Consider the following 15,168-nt stretch of genomic DNA (forward strand, 5'->3'; position numbering starts at 1 on the left):
TTACATAGACAGGGAACCTCCGGAGGGGGAGCGGGGAGGTGCTGCAGTGCTGAGGGATGGAAGCAGCAATGATTTACTGTCTGGAGATCTTCCACATGCCCGGAGGATATACATCACCTCCAGCCACATCTTACAGCACATCTCCAATGTGCTGAATCCCTTCCTGCCGCGCTGTCTCTGCCCCCAGTTGCTCTGGCCAGGACACATCCCCAAAAACACAGCGCAGAGGGAGGTGAACAGCGAGTGCTGATCCTGCTGTGGTGTTGGTGCCAGAGTCAAGCAAGGCACAGTAAATCCAGGAGTACAGCCACAGGCACAATAAATTCATGAGTACAGCCACAGCCACCTTACGGGGATCACACGCAGCGGCCCCAGGTTCCACCTGTACAGAAAATCCTGGCAACCCAGCGACCTCCAGAAATAGCACTGCCTTACACATCAGCGTTTAGCCCTGATATAAGGAGACAAGCTGCAAACCAGCTTCTCCATGCAAAAAAAAAAAAAAAAAAAAAGGGTTAGCGTAAAGGGAGATGCCATTTCCTTGAGCCAATCTGTCCTGCTCAGCCAGCTGCCCCCGGCTTTGGGACCCGTCAGCCACTGCCAGGCTGGGATGGCACGACAGAAAATTTCAGCCAAACCTATGCATTTTTGATAACTGGCCTCTGATGTTGGTATTTCAGAAGTGGAAGTGCCCTGGTGGTGGGATGAGCACCCTCTGCCGATGGCGAGGCTGGTGTGCGGTGTGGGGGCTGCCTTGGGGTGCCCCTGGGGAGGTTCCCATGGGATGGGCTTGGTGACGGGGGCTCCCATGGCACAGGGGCTTCCACCAGCCCAGAGTGGTGGCTCCTGGGGCCTTGCCCATGGGGGTCCCACTCTCCCAAGCTGTCCCAGCCCAGCAGGGCTGCGGGGCTTGGTGGTGCTGCCTGCTTCCTCCACGACACAGGGGTCACCGCTGCTTTCATCTCAGAGCCCAGGTTTTACAATGCCAGCTATGGATTTCCCCCTTCTGCACGGCTGGCCTGGCTGCTTGTCACTGCATTTTTGTGGGTTCATTCATTTATTTATTTGTAACCAGGAGTGGTTGTACAAGTGGCAAAGGAACAGCCCAGGATGTGGGGATGGAGCTCAGGGGCTGAGCGTGGCGTGGACACTTGCTCCTGCAAAATGCACACAGCGTCCTGCTGCAGCTCGCCATCCACACTGGCACACCGAGGGCAACCCACACTGGCTGTTTGACCGTCGGGGCCCAGGGCTTGTGTTTGGGGCAGATCCAGGTACAGAGATGACACATCTCCCTGGTTTCCCAAGCCCTGGAGCAATGGAAGGAGCATTTGTGTCCCAAGAAGGTCCTGATTGCTGGGGCGCAGCGTGGCATCGGTGCAGAAACCCAGCTTGCCCAGGAACCTCCCAGTGACATTTCAGAAAAAAAAAACACACATATTTCTATTTTTAGTGGTCATACTGTGCAGAGCATCGCAGTACGCTCTGCACATCATAATATCACATCATTGTGTGAGTCCCACTGCTGGCCCAGCGCATTGCCCGGACCAGGGCTAATGTGGAAAGCAGCAGAGCATCTCCGAGGCTGCTCAGAGCCACGGTGCCGGCTGCCCTGCGCTCATTAATGTGAGTCGCAGCAGCTCCTCAAGCAGAAAGGTACTTGGGCATCGGCCCATTGCCTGCATTTGGTCTCTACTCACATGGGCTCTGATTGTTTTGGGACCGTGGCTGTTTCTCTGATTTGCACCATCCCTCTGATTTTAGCCCCAGAGGTCCAAATCTCATCTTCCCGTTCGCCTGCCTGTGCACAGCGGTCTGCGACGCTGCTCCGCTTTCGCCCATCTCTCCCTGATTAATGTGAAGCCCAGCTTCATGAATCATGCATGGAGCTGTATTTAGGATAATGATTTCTGACATCCAGCGCCTTGGCACAGCATTTCGGGACGGACTGTTTGTGGCCAGAGAACTCCAGAAATAATGAGCCGACGTTTCCTCCATCCCAACCAGGAGCACGCGGAGAGGGGGAGGGAGATGGGCGACGCAGCCCTGCCTCCTTCGGAGGCAATCACAGGTTGCTCCCTAATTAGCCAAATGTGTAAACGCTAAATATTGACATAGCTTTGCGGTTGCCTGTGCCTTGCAATCGCATTGCATGCTATTAACCTACATAACCATCAGGGAAGGAGCATCTGCGTGCGCCTTGGCACAGGCAGGGCTGCAGAGGCAGGAATTCCCCGGTGCTGGTGCTGCTGCCGGTGCCCTGCTCCATGGGATGCTACCGAAGGAGCTTGGAAACAGCTTCCCCTCTGCAGCTGGAGCCCCTCTGTGCTGCCCGACTACGTGAACAGCCCCCTGCCCGCCGGGGGTGGCTTTGGGGCTGGCTGGGGGGGGTCCTGGTGAGCTGTGCACCCGGGAGGGGATGCGGGGCCCCTGGTGCTCAGTGGGATTCAGGGGATGCTTTCCTGGCTGTGCACTGTTCTGTAGAGGAGCATTCAGGGGCTCCAAAGCTGTTGGCTGCAGAATGGTGGGGGGGCCTCTCCGAGGGGCTGCGGGGCTGGCTCGGGAGCCGCAGGAGGCTGGGGGAGCTCCTGCCCTCACCACTGCCCAGCCTCCACGTGCTGAGCTCTCTGCAGCCTCCGTGCAGTGTGGCTGGCTGCAGGAGAAAGGTTTCTGTCCCCTGTGCATGGGGACAAGGAGTGTGAGAAACACTCCGTAGCCAATAACTTAGGCTCAGGCGAGGATCTCAGTGAAGTAGTAATTTATTCGCGATTGCAATGGCGGGCGCCCCACAAGCAGGAGAGAGCGCATCTACTAGTTCCAAAACACAGTTTATATACCTTTTGATGGCAGGACCCTCCCCTGTTTCCCCACTGAGTGGGTAATCCAGGTTCACAATCTATCTGATGCTTCACAAACAATGCATAGTCTTCAGTTGCCGGCCTGTTAAATTTCAAATTTCTTTTGACATTTTTACTGTTTGAAGTGGTAATGTTTCTTCACTTATCTGACTTGACTTGACACCGTGATTTTCACCTAATTGTCCTAAGGAGACTGGTTGTCTGCATTTTACAAGGTCACCTGCTAAACTTTCTTATCACTGTAAGCATATCTCAGTACCACATTCCCTCCTTCTAAACAATGTAACTCTGCAAAAACAACATTTCTATTCCCACAATTCCCCCCTTTTCTTTTTTTATAAACTGTTGATTTTTGCAAAACCTTTCTCTAAGGTGCAATTTGATAGACTTCTTCTTCTTTGCTTTCCATCTCCTCATTATCTCCTTATCTGAGTAAGGTGGTAGCTCCATGGTCATTTGTTTCAATAGTGCGGTTTCAGTTAACCACTGTACTAGTCCTCTTACACAGGGGATAATGCAGCAACCAATGGCTGTCAAAACTCCTACAACTACGATCAATGTTGCAAATATGCCTATTTTTTTTTTATTTTTTTTTTATTTTTTTTCTGCCAATTCACTGGCAAGGGTGGTAAGCCCTTGCAATGCTCTTGTTACCGAGCCATCTGGGACACTATTGTTGGGTATAAGAGTGCAACAATGGTTGCTCAGTATTACACACACAAACACACCTACTTCCTCTGCGAGCATCATATCTAATGCTATCCTGTTTTCCCAAGCCATTTTGCTGGTGGCATCTAGTTGTTCAGCGATTCCTCTCATTGCATCCTTGGTATAATTGATGAATCTCTGCTGATTATAATAGAAATAATTAATCCAATCCACATTTTTATTGATTGTTACCCACCAGAACAGTGACTCAAACCCTGCAGCAATTTGATTTCTGGCTTTATGTTCATCTGGAACTCCTCTAGGTACCCCAATAGAATCTATATATACTCTATCATCAAATGATATTCCTAAGCCTCTTTTACTTCTGGGTATTTGTGATGTTTCTCTTTCAAATGCCAGGGTGAAGGGTATAGCTAATTGAACAAGTGCACAAGTGCCTTCCCAATTAGATGGTAGGGTGGACCGTAAGATCTCCCCTCCACCGTACCACCAGAGATCTGCCCTGGGGATCTCTAGTCTTGAGCAGTTTCCCATCAAGTCCTTGGTAGCACAAGGCAAATTCTCCCAGATGCCAGGTAGCACTCACACCCTGCCGTGAGAGGCAAGCTGTATGGTTACCTATAGCTGTAGAGAATGCAGGGGGAACCGTGATACTGTTATCATGCAAGGAACAGCAAAGAGAGACTTACAGGCCTCATTTCCCCAGGCAGTCTTTTCTTGGTACAATGCAATCATATATCGCATCCCTTGGGAGTCTTTGGTCCACCCCCATGGGAAGGGCACTATCTGGGCAATCGGTCATCCTGAGGCACAAGCATAGCAGTAGCTACGGTTGAGACTCTGGATGGTATATTTGACCCATTCTATCCAGGCATTCACATCCCCATACCTTGTTTGAACTGACACATTTCAGAGGGCCTCCTGTTTTCTCTCCTGTTTTCTCCTTGAGTTTCTCCCTTTCTCTGATGGCAATAGAGGATTGTTTCCATACAGTATTCTCAATCTGGCTGTTGGGTCTCTCTCAGTTATTGGTTCTCTCTGCTCAATTGTCGTTGGGCATTTAAATCTCCACAAGCTAACACCTCACAAACATCAAACGTGACAGAATGTGGTACATAACCCTCTGTCACAGTCACCCGTATTTTGATGGGGTATCCCGTTTTTGCTATTATCTGGTCATGCCTTTTGCAAGTTGCCAATTGACCAAGGCCTTCTCTGAGGCCTAGAATCACTAAAAACAAAATTAGTAATCATTTTTTTCCCTGTCATTATTTTTAAACCTTAGGTTTCCAAATAATTATCAATACAAAAAATAAGATGTACACTACTACTATAACAACCCCCCCTTGGGAGCACTGCATTTCGCTATAGGTCTGTTCTTTCTTTCAATCACAAGTCACAGTCGTTAGTTACCTGTGAAAATAAAGGTTAGTTTACAATTGTAAGCTCTTATCCTGCTCAGAGTCCACTATAAGATTTTTCTATTCAATTTCAACTTCCAACAAGTCTTTTGTAGGAACAGCTTCCCAGGTACTAGCGTCGACGGATGCCTTCACTCGAGTATAGTGAGTCCAACCTTTTCCGCAGTTCTTATGGCTGTTTCAGTGGTTAGTAATTGTCCTTCCCATTCAGGCCGGAGTTGACTCTTTCCAGGTCCGAATCAGGACCCGGTTTCCTGGGTGATGGTGGTGAATGGGGAATTCCAAAGGTGGGGTTTGAGCCCACAACCCACAGGTCCTGAGAAATGACAAAGAAGAGGACAACCCCAGAATACAGTTCTTAAGAAAACTCTCTTGTTTTGAATTGTGGTATCTCATCCCTTCTGCCCAGATAGGGCAATCTGAACAGCATCTCATATGGTGAAATTCCTGTATCCTTTCTTGGTGCTGTTTAAACCTGTAGGAGTAAGCATTTTACCCAAGGAAATTGGGTTTCTAACACTAGTTTAGTTAATTGCTTCTTTAATGTCTGATTCATTCGCTCCACCTTCCCAGAAGAGGAGGGGTGCCAGGGGCTGTGAAAATCCCACTCAATCTCTAAGGCCTGCTTTAACCCTTGCAGTAAAGCTTTACGCCCATCCAGTCACGTGGTCAATTAGGACAAACAAGTAACTCAGTAAAATTTACCTGTATACTTTGGAAAGGTCAAATCCCTGGCTCCCGTCCCCCTCTAGATGGGTTACAGAAGACCTTTTTATTTACCTTTTGACATATAGTACATCCTCTGCATATGTGCTTCGCTAAAGTGTATATTCCTATACAGACATACTTTTTTAGCACAACATCACACGTTGCTTGCACCTCCCAATGACTCTTTTGATGTAAAACAGTTAATATTTGCCTCATTATCACTTTATTCAGCATTTCTCTCCCATCAGGGAGTATCCATTTTCCTTCAGACTTCATGGCTCCTGATTTCTTAAAAAAAATCTTTCTTTTAAAACTTTTTAGTTCTTTCTTAATTTTCAACAATTCTTTGAATCCTCTCTGCATTTATTCTTTGTTTTCCTTCAGACATTAGATGCCTTAAATACCTGACTTCTCTTTCTCCATATTGTAATTTATTTATTTTTTTTTTAATACTCCCAAGCCCTGCTTTCCCAGAAAGTTGAATAGCTTGTTAGTAGCTTTCTTCACAACTCTTTTCTCCTGTCCTGACAATAGAAAACGATCCACATATTTGTTAACATTAATACCTCCTCGGGAGGTTGTAATTGCTCCAAAGTCTTTTTTTTTTTTTTTTTTTTTTTTAGAACTTACCCAAATAGATAGGTGGCCCTGTATAGCCCTGAGGTAAAATTGTCCACCTATATTGTTGCTTCCGCCCCCATTTCAGGGTCTTTCCAGTCAGAGGTGAATATATGTTTGCTCTCAGGGTCTGAGAGCACTCCATTAATAACACTGTTATTCCAGTCTAACAATTTACTAGTTGAATGCCCAATTTAATCATCAAATTCCTTCTCAACAAGTTAGTTCCTGCCTTGGGTACATACAACAATTACCTAGCGATCATTTTATCCCCTAGTCTCAGCTTGGTATCCCCCAAAAGTGGCACTGTTATCCCAACCCCTTCTACCCCCATCACTTTTTAGGGTTTCATTAGTTAATTTAATCCCTGATACTTTACAAGTCAGTAATGACCCCAGTGTATTGGGTTTGATGGCAAGGTTCGGGGGCTGTGAGTGGGGGGGGGGTAGGAAACTGCAGTGGCAGCCCCCGTGAGAAAAAACCCAGAAGCCTCCCCGTGGCAGGTAAGGGACAATTTCATCCGGCCCCTAAGGGGCTCACTGCTGCCCAGAGCCAAGCCATGAGCAATACAGTCCGTGCCTCTGTGAGAGCACATCCACGAAAACAAACAAACAAAGAAACAAACAAAAGCCTGCTGCTCAACAGCAGTTGGGAGAGCGAGAAACCCCCCCGCAGACACCAAAGTCAGTGCCGAAGGAGGGGGGAGGAGGCGCTCCAGGCGCTGGAGCCGAAGCCCCCCTGCGGCTGCTGGAGAGGCCCCTGGTGGAGCAGGCTGTTCCCCCCTCCCCGATCCTTGGGAAGCTGACCAAACACCACAGCAAATATACCAAAACTTCTAGACTGTTACTTAGATAATGCCTACATCACCTTTCCCTGCTCATTCAATTTCAAACAGCTCTGTTAAATATTACATGCCACACCTTTAACACCTTCAGCAACCCTTTTAACACTTCCTTTATCTTTCTCCAGCCTGTACTTTTCTAATACCAGCACCAAAGGCTCAGTCAGGGTCCAACTTAATTCCATACCTTTTCCCTCCAAGATACTGAAACAACATATCAATATAGTATATTTCATGCCATTTTCCTTCTTTCTTCCTTCTTCCACTCCAGATATTCCTATTCGAAGTGGCCAGCCTGGCCACACTTAAAACATCTTATCAAAGCCTGTCTCTGCTAGGACTCAGGCCACAACACAGGCAGCCTTCTTTGCCTGCCATTCCTTCATCTCTCTTCCTCTCCTTTCCATCCTGGCCCTGACTCCCCCTGAAGATTTTTTCCTCTTTCTCCAACCCTCTGCTTCACTACCCGCTGCACTGTCAATACCATTAGTTTCACTTTTTTTTTTTTTTTTTTTTTTTTTCCTTCTTATCTCCCCTCTGGACACACACCTCCAGGGCCTCCCGCAGGAGGGTCCCCCAGTGACTGTTCACTACATCCCCCCACCTTCTGAAGCATTTTCTGCGTATTTTGCCAGGCTTTAATCACACAATGAACTTTCAAGAGCCCTTGGGATACTGGGTCCTCAGGTCTCATCCCCAAGTACTTTCTCATTCTGACCCCAAGTCTCTCATATGATTTCTGTGTTGCACACTATTATTATTCCAGCCAGGATTGGCAAGTGGGTATTTCTGCCCTACCGGTATTACCCCTGGTCCTGGAGGATGAGCTCTTTCCCATTCTTGTATAGCAGCTCTCCTCCTGATCATTCCCGTTTCTTTCCCTGTAAACAACATACTTACAGACATAATTCCCTCCCCCAAGAGTATAAATCAGGTCGTAGGAACTGGTCTAATTGTTCAACTAGGCTGTTGGGGTCCTCGAATAAAGACTTCCTCTCCTTCTAAAAGTCTTAACCTCTCTGCTGGTAAGGAGGGGGGGGGTAGTTCACCTAAGAGGATACACAGTTATTGTTAGTACTGTTAGTATCAGGGAAGGCAAAATTCTCAATATCTCTTCTACCTTGTTCTAATTCTTGCCAGAACCTAGAGTACGATCCTTCTTTAGGGACAGTGTTAATTACAGCCCCTGTCTCCCTTCCTGGAGTGACTGCTGCTGTCACCAGTTCAATATTAAGATTATAGGGAGCATGACTTGGCTCCTTCTCTAAAAAAAAGGAATCTTCTTGTTTACACATAAATTTAAAGCCTGAATTTTCATCAGACCCGTATTTTGGCCAAAATACTGCTGTTTCCTTAATTGGTTCTTTTGTCCAGACTGATACACAATATTTAACCTTTTTTTAAAATTATTTTTCTTTTACAATCCCTCTAATTTTGGGATTATGTTTCCAATTTCTTACCATTCTTCAGGAAGAACTATTAGTAGGCACTCCCCCAGGGATATCTCCCTGTCCCCTGGAACCCATATTTTCCCATTTTTCCTAACCCTCGCCAGTATGTGCCACAGAAATTTCCCTTCTGCAGTGTACCACACACCAACGTACTGAAAAATGGGGGTGTACCGCCAAGCACTTCCCCGTGCCAGCGTTACCGCACACCTATGAGTTTACCAGATTCCCTGGAACTCGTACTTCCCATCTTTCCTAACCCTCGCCAGTATGTGCTACAGAAATTTCCCTTCTGCAGTTTACCACACACTAACGTACTGAAAGATGGGGGTGTACCGCCAAGCACTTCCCCGTGCCAGCGTTACCGCACACCTGAGTTTACCAGATTCCCTGGTGTACTTCCAAGCACTTCCCCGTGCAAGGATTACCGTACACCAGATTCCCCTGGTGTAGTGCCAGCACTTCCCCGTGCAAGGGCTTACCATACACCAGATACCCGACCCCCAAGGCAATACTTAATATTTCTTACCTTGGTCTGTGCACAGAGTTACCGGATCGATTCTTAAAAACCCGGAGTGCCTACCTTCTTCCTTTCCCCACTACTTCACGGATCCTGCCTCTTTAACCAGTCTCGGGCCCTCTGTCAGCTTTCCGCAGAACCGCCACCGTCGATGCACAGGACCGCTGAAATCAGCGGGGCATGCCTTCCTGCTGCTGCGGCGGTGGGGCTCCCCAGTAGGTGACTGGCTCCCGGACGAGCCCCCAAATTGTGAGAAACACTCCGTAGCCAATAACTTAGGCTCAGGCGAGGATCTCAGTGAAGTAGTAATTTATTCGCGATTGCAATGGCGGGCGCCCCACAAGCAGGAGAGAGCGCATCTACTAGTTCCAAAACACAGTTTATATACCTTTTGATGGCAGGACCCTCCCCTGTTTCCCCACTGAGTGGGTAATCCAGGTTCACAATCTATCTGATGCTTCACAAACAATGCATAGTCTTCAGTTGCCGGCCTGTTAAATTTCAAATTTCTTTTGACATTTTTACTGTTTGAAGTGGTAATGTTTCTTCACTTATCTGACTTGACTTGACACCGTGATTTTCACCTAATTGTCCTAAGGAGACTGGTTGTCTGCATTTTACAAGGTCACCTGCTAAACTTTCTTATCACTGTAAGCATATCTCAGTACCACATTCCCTCCTTCTAAACAATGTAACTCTGCAAAAACAACATTTCTATTCCCACAGGAGCTGCTGGCTAGGGGTCTCTCCTAGCTACAGGGGGCTGCCACCACTTTATTCCTTTGCTTCTTAATTAATGTATTCATTTTCTAAGGGTGGGTTTGTAGCCTGAAACGATGGCTTTGTGTGTGAGACTCTGTGCACTCCCCAAAATATTCTGAACCCCCTGGCTGAGCAGCTCTGGCCACGTGCAGCAGGCCAAGCTGGCGGGTCCCCATGTCCCCGGCGTTAGGGCCAAAGAGAGCTGCTTCCTGCACGCCTGCTTCTGCACCAAGCTCATCCCTTACCAGCCTCAGGGGGGCCGTGCCAAGGCTCAGACCGACGGCAGAGGCTCAGGGAACCAAGTTCCCTGGTTCATCTGGCGGCCTCCTGGGCGTGCAGCCCCAGCAGGCGGCAGCCTGGTGAGGATTTCCAGGGGGATTCGGTGGGGACAGGGAGCCAAGCGGCTCAGCTGGGCAAGGCACAGCCCTGCTGCCCCTCGGCTCGTGTGTGGCCACCCCAGAACTGGTCCAGGATGAAGCAGCACTTAAGGGAGGAGAGGATGAGGGACGGTCCCAAAGGCACCAGTGCCACAGAGGATGGTCGTGGCTAGGGGAGCACACTGGATCAGGACAAAGGCAGCCCTGTGCCATCAGACAGTCCATGCTGGAGGGCCCCAACTGCACGAGAGCTCTGGTCTGGCCATGAGCACCTCGACTGCAGCCTGCAGGGACTGGCCATGGGGGAGCAGAGCTCAAAGAAACAAAGAAAACACCCCACGTGTTGAGGCACGGGGTGAATTCATAACCACGCTGACCTTCAGCAGGGAGGACGGGCTGCGGTTCTGCAGAGGTGTGTTTATTCCTCGTGTGCAGGGACCAGGAGGGCGTTGACTCATTTTCCCTCCCGAAACGCCGCTGCCTGTGCGCGGAGCAGGCGGGGGCTGCGCTCGGTGCCCGGCCGGGGGCACAGCGTGGATCTGCTCAGCCCAGGGGCTCTCCTCTGACGGCTCTGATGCAATTGCTGCATCCTACTGGGACTACAGCATCCCACTCCTGGCCCGGGCTAGTTAAATAAGCCTCTCTTTGCAAAGGTTTTCAAAGCTGTAGTAATTCTGATTAGGCCAGTCTGAATCATCCCCTGAAAAGGTCTCGCGTCACTCCAGAGTGCTAAACTGCTCTGTATTCACCCTGAGCACCCACACTGCTGAGCCAGAGCATGAAACACGCAGGGAGAAGGCTCCGAGAAAATATTAAAAAGATGTTCAAGTGTACAAGGAGCATACTGGGGGTGAGACCTTCCCTCTCCATCCTCTGCGTCAGGCCCAGGCAGAGGACCAAGGGCTCTGTCCCCACGCTGCTCCAGCCTCAGGAGAGCAGATGATGGGGGCAGAGCCAGCAGGGAAGCGTCTCCTGGCTGGCACAGGGCGCGCTGCTCCCCTGCTGTCTCCTGGCACGAACACCTTCGATGCACGGTGGAATTCCCTCCTTTCCCCAAGACCCAGATCCAAAGGATTTCCAGGCAGAACTCGCTGCCAGCAGCTTCCCACAGTCAGGGTCGTGCCTTCCTCGTCTGCATTGGGGAGCGTTGTCCTGCTCCTGCCAGGCGGTGCTGGCTGTCCCGGGGTGCAGGCAAACCTCAGCCCCAGTGGGGGGGCTTCCAGGGAGGGAGAGAAGAGCTCAAGCTGCAGCTCCAGGTGGGTGTCTGGGGCTGCTCCACTATCTGATCCCTAACCTGCAGCACCCCAGAGCAGAAAGAACCCGGACTGAGGGACCCTCAGGCATCCTCCCCTGGCTGCCTTCTCCATCTCCTCCTGCCCAGCTGGGTGACAGCGGTGACAAGGGAAGGGCAGAGCTCTGCAGCCTTCACGTGGAGGTCTGCAGGTCCCTTTCAGCAGCTCCCAGGATAACACCCCCCCCCCCCCCCAGAGCTGTCTCCTGTAGCTGCCCCCACAAAGGAGCTGCTGCCCTGGGCACAGGGGGCTGGGCTGGCCGGGGTCACCAGCGCTGCTGGAAGCAGCCGGTGCCTGGAGCGTGGTGCTTAATCAAACCAATTAGCAATTTAATCTTGTTAACAAACCGGGATAATTGCAGCGTTATCAAATTAGCCAGCTGCGTGGAAATGCCTGCTTAATAGCTGATAATGGCTGGAGCTGCCGGAGGAGGGGTGCTGCGATCTGTGACTGATGGGACGTGCCACCACGCGTGCCATCGCGGCCATGGGGACAGCCTGGGGACAGCACCAGGGCTCTGCCCCCCCTCTTTGGCATGAGGGTGGCAAGGGACATCCCCACGGGCAGGTGCTGTGCTGGTCCTAAATGCTGTCCGATTTCCCACCTGGGTTTGGCTGCTCCCAGCCCCTGGCCCTCCTTCTGCCTGCCCCTGCTGGCTCACCCGGTGTTTTAACCCCCCACAGGCACCGTGCAGGCTGTTGGCACGTCCCTGTCACTTGTGGGGTGCCACTCTGTCCCTGCAGCAGACACCAGCAGGCTGCACGCTGCCAACTTGTCTCAGCACCCCATGAAAGCCTGGCCCCAAAGCAAGGGGCTCAGCACCCTGGGTTATGGGGCTGTGTAACCCCTCCCCAGCTGCTGGGTACCACAGGGGGTCCCGTTCCCTGTCCCACCGCCCTGCCCGGCTCGGGTACACCCAGGGACATGCTGCCCACCCGCTTCCCTTCAGCCTGCTGGGAGGTCCCTGAAGTTGGGTCTCACTGCGGCCCCTCCAACCCTCCTCTCGGGGTCTGGGTGCCTCGGGAGGGATTTGCTGCCCCCAGGCAGCCCCTAACCACATGCTGGGTCTGTAGAGGGGTGGGCTTCCTCCTCTTCCCCTGGCACAAATCCTGGGGAGGGAGCAGCAGGGGGAGTGTGCGCCAGGGTGGGCCTGGAGAGGGGCAGGGAGGGGAGACACACACCATGAGCCCTCCTGGAACAAGTTCCTTTATTTGTAACAGCAGCAGGGAAGGGAAAAGAGAGAGGGAGCAGAGAGCAGGCAGCATCCTGTGGCAGCTGGTTCGGCAGCCAGGGAGGTTTCAGAGCGTGGGCAAGGAGCTGTCCCCGTCCCTGTCCCCAGCAGGACAGTCCTCCCCGGGCTGCGAGCAGCGGGCTGGTACCGGAGGTGGCACGGGGATGCGGAGAAGCCGGGCCCTCACACTGGGGAAAGGGAAAGAGAGAGGGAGAGGGGCTGAGAGAGAGCACCTGGGCCACCCCCAGCCCTGAAAACTGTGGCCACCTCCCTGCCCAGGGCCACGGCCACCGCAGGTGGCTCGGAGAGGACGGTACCGTGGGACGTGGGGATGCCAGGCGGGCGCGAGAGGCATCTCCTGCCGCAGGCACCCTGGCAGCACTTCTGGTGGCGGGGGCACTGCCAGCTGCTGTCGCATTTGTTCGGTGGGTTGGGAATGGCGCAGGTGACGCGGATGCGCGGGCAGGACCAGGCGGTGCCTGCAAGGTGAGGGGGCTGCAGCCCAGGAGGGTCCCCAGAGGGCTTTGTCCCCTCCTGATGCACAGGCCGGGTGCCACCCCGTCCCCTTGGACACCTCTCCTCCCTCCCAAAGTGTTTATATTACCTGCTGGCAGCTCCATCCAGGCGATGAGCATCCCCACGAGGAGGAGGGCAGCCACGGACCTCATGCTGCCGCAGCCCCTGGGAGATGTGTGCGGTCGCTGGGGGATGCTGGCACTTAAATTCCTGGGGGAGGATGGGGGTGGGAAGCAGGCTGGGGGATGTCGACGTTTGTGCCTTTTCCCCCTGTGTTTTCCGGAAGCCTTTTGCACAAGATACGGATGGGACGGCTCCGTTGCTCAAAAAGCTGGTGCTGCCTTGCACAACCGCCCCGTGTGGTTGCACCTGGGCTGTGGGGGGCAAAATGAAGGCAGCTGGTCCTGGGGGGTCTGCCCGCTCCTGCGCAGGCACAGGCCTCCAGGAGAAGCCTTCCCGGGGACCCTGCAATGATGGGGGTTTGCTGGGGAGAGGCAAAGATCCCCCTGCACAAGGAGTGTGCACCCCTGCCCCAGGCAGAGCTGTTTTCTGCGGGTGCTCTTGGGCAATGTGCAGTTGCCCCACTCCCCAGCAGCAGGGTAACGTCCCCTCACCTTGTGCAACGCTTCCCGAAGGGATCCTTGCTGCAGGCACAGCCCAGAGCTGTGCTGGAAGCAGGCGCAGGGGATGTCCCGGGGGAAAGGCACCCCCCAGCCATGCACACAGCCCCCAGTCATCCCGTGAGCCTGCAAACACAGCCTGGGGCAGCCCCTGGTTTTGCAACAGGGCGGGGAAAGGACCAGGAAGAGCAGGAGCATCACCCCTCTGTGCCCCATGAGGTCCCTGCCATCGCCCTGTCCCCTCAGGGCTCTGCGGGCATCTTGCCATGCTCTTCCCCTAGCGCTTCTCACATGCCCTGGTAACTGGCCTTTAACTCACGGGTATCTGTTAATTATTGCCCAGCTGCCCTAATGATCCTCTGGCTACATTTCGCTCTCTGTAAAGTCATTTGTTAAACCACTGTGGAAGGATTCAGCCAACCCAAACAGGCTTTCTGGGCTGTGCACCAATAACTGAACTCTGTCGATGGGAAATAGAAGCACTGGAGCGATTTTGGAGCAATCTGTAGCAGTTCAGCTGCTGCTGTGGTTGGGGACGGGGAGAGGGCAGGGTGGTGCTCCCGGCTGCTGCCAGGGCCTGGAGCTGCACCTGCGGGAGGAAAAAACACCACGGAGCAGCTGAAATCCTGGAGGGAAAAATATCCTTCTGGGGGAGATGAAAGCACTTGATCCACAGGGGAAATGTCTAAAACCTGCTTCTATTGCAACCCCCTCGGAAGGACCCAGACCATGGCAGCCTGAACACGAGATGGATGCAGTGTGGCACCCCTTGTCCCCCCACCCCGCATTGCAGGGGCGGGTCCCACGGAGCCCTCCCCAGCACCCCCCTGACTGCCCCACGTGGAAAGGGCCTGTGCCGAGCAGTGCTCAGCCTGCTGCAGGCTGGTGCTGCCATTTCCCCTCTCCCTGCTTTGTTTTTCCCCAGGATGGCAGGGGGAAGGCCAGCAGCACCCTTTCACCTCGGCTCGGGGTTTGAGTGGAGCCAGGCTCCCTCTTTATCGGGGTGCACAAAGCACGCCGGGGACAGCCTGTGCCTTGTAGCCCAGCCCTTGTCCCTGTTACGCAGCAGCTCGGGGCGATGCGGTGCTTTTTCCCTGGCCCCCCATCCACCCTTCTCCAGCTCCCCGCAGAGGACACCCCGCTCGCCTTGGGGTCCCCAGGGGCAGGGTGCCCTAACCCAGCGCCCCCTCCTTAGCGCTGGTGTCTGGTGCCACCTAGTGAGAAGCCACCAGGGGTGCTCTGCAGGAGGGGGCCCTAATGGGGCTTTGCTCTGCCCCGGGATGCTCC

General features: G+C 52.7%; 1 long non-coding RNA gene and 1 other non-coding gene across 3 annotated transcripts; both read right to left on the reverse strand.

The window, feature by feature from the left end:
- Window positions 1-2,741: 2,741 nt before the first annotated feature.
- Window positions 2,742-9,806, reverse strand: LOC139999209 (uncharacterized). Its single transcript, XR_011804458.1, has 2 exons — window positions 9,093-9,806; window positions 2,742-5,264 (listed from the first exon to the last, which is right to left on the reverse strand). It is a non-coding gene; the product is annotated as an uncharacterized lncRNA (long non-coding RNA).
- A 2,896-nt stretch (window positions 9,807-12,702) lies between these two features.
- Window positions 12,703-14,268, reverse strand: LOC101795770 (uncharacterized). Of its 2 annotated transcripts, none has more exons than XR_011804478.1 (4): window positions 13,876-14,268; window positions 13,350-13,726; window positions 13,063-13,224; window positions 12,703-12,933 (listed from the first exon to the last, which is right to left on the reverse strand). It is a non-coding gene; the product is annotated as an uncharacterized protein (transcript). The 2 variants fall into 2 exon arrangements; XR_005260544.2 differs by having other exon boundaries at window positions 13,350-13,635; window positions 13,876-14,256.
- Between the last annotated feature and the right edge of the window lie 900 nt (window positions 14,269-15,168).

Source organism: Anas platyrhynchos, chromosome 21 (assembly GCF_047663525.1).
Source record: "Anas platyrhynchos isolate ZD024472 breed Pekin duck chromosome 21, IASCAAS_PekinDuck_T2T, whole genome shotgun sequence".
NCBI lineage: Eukaryota > Metazoa > Chordata > Aves > Anseriformes > Anatidae > Anas > Anas platyrhynchos.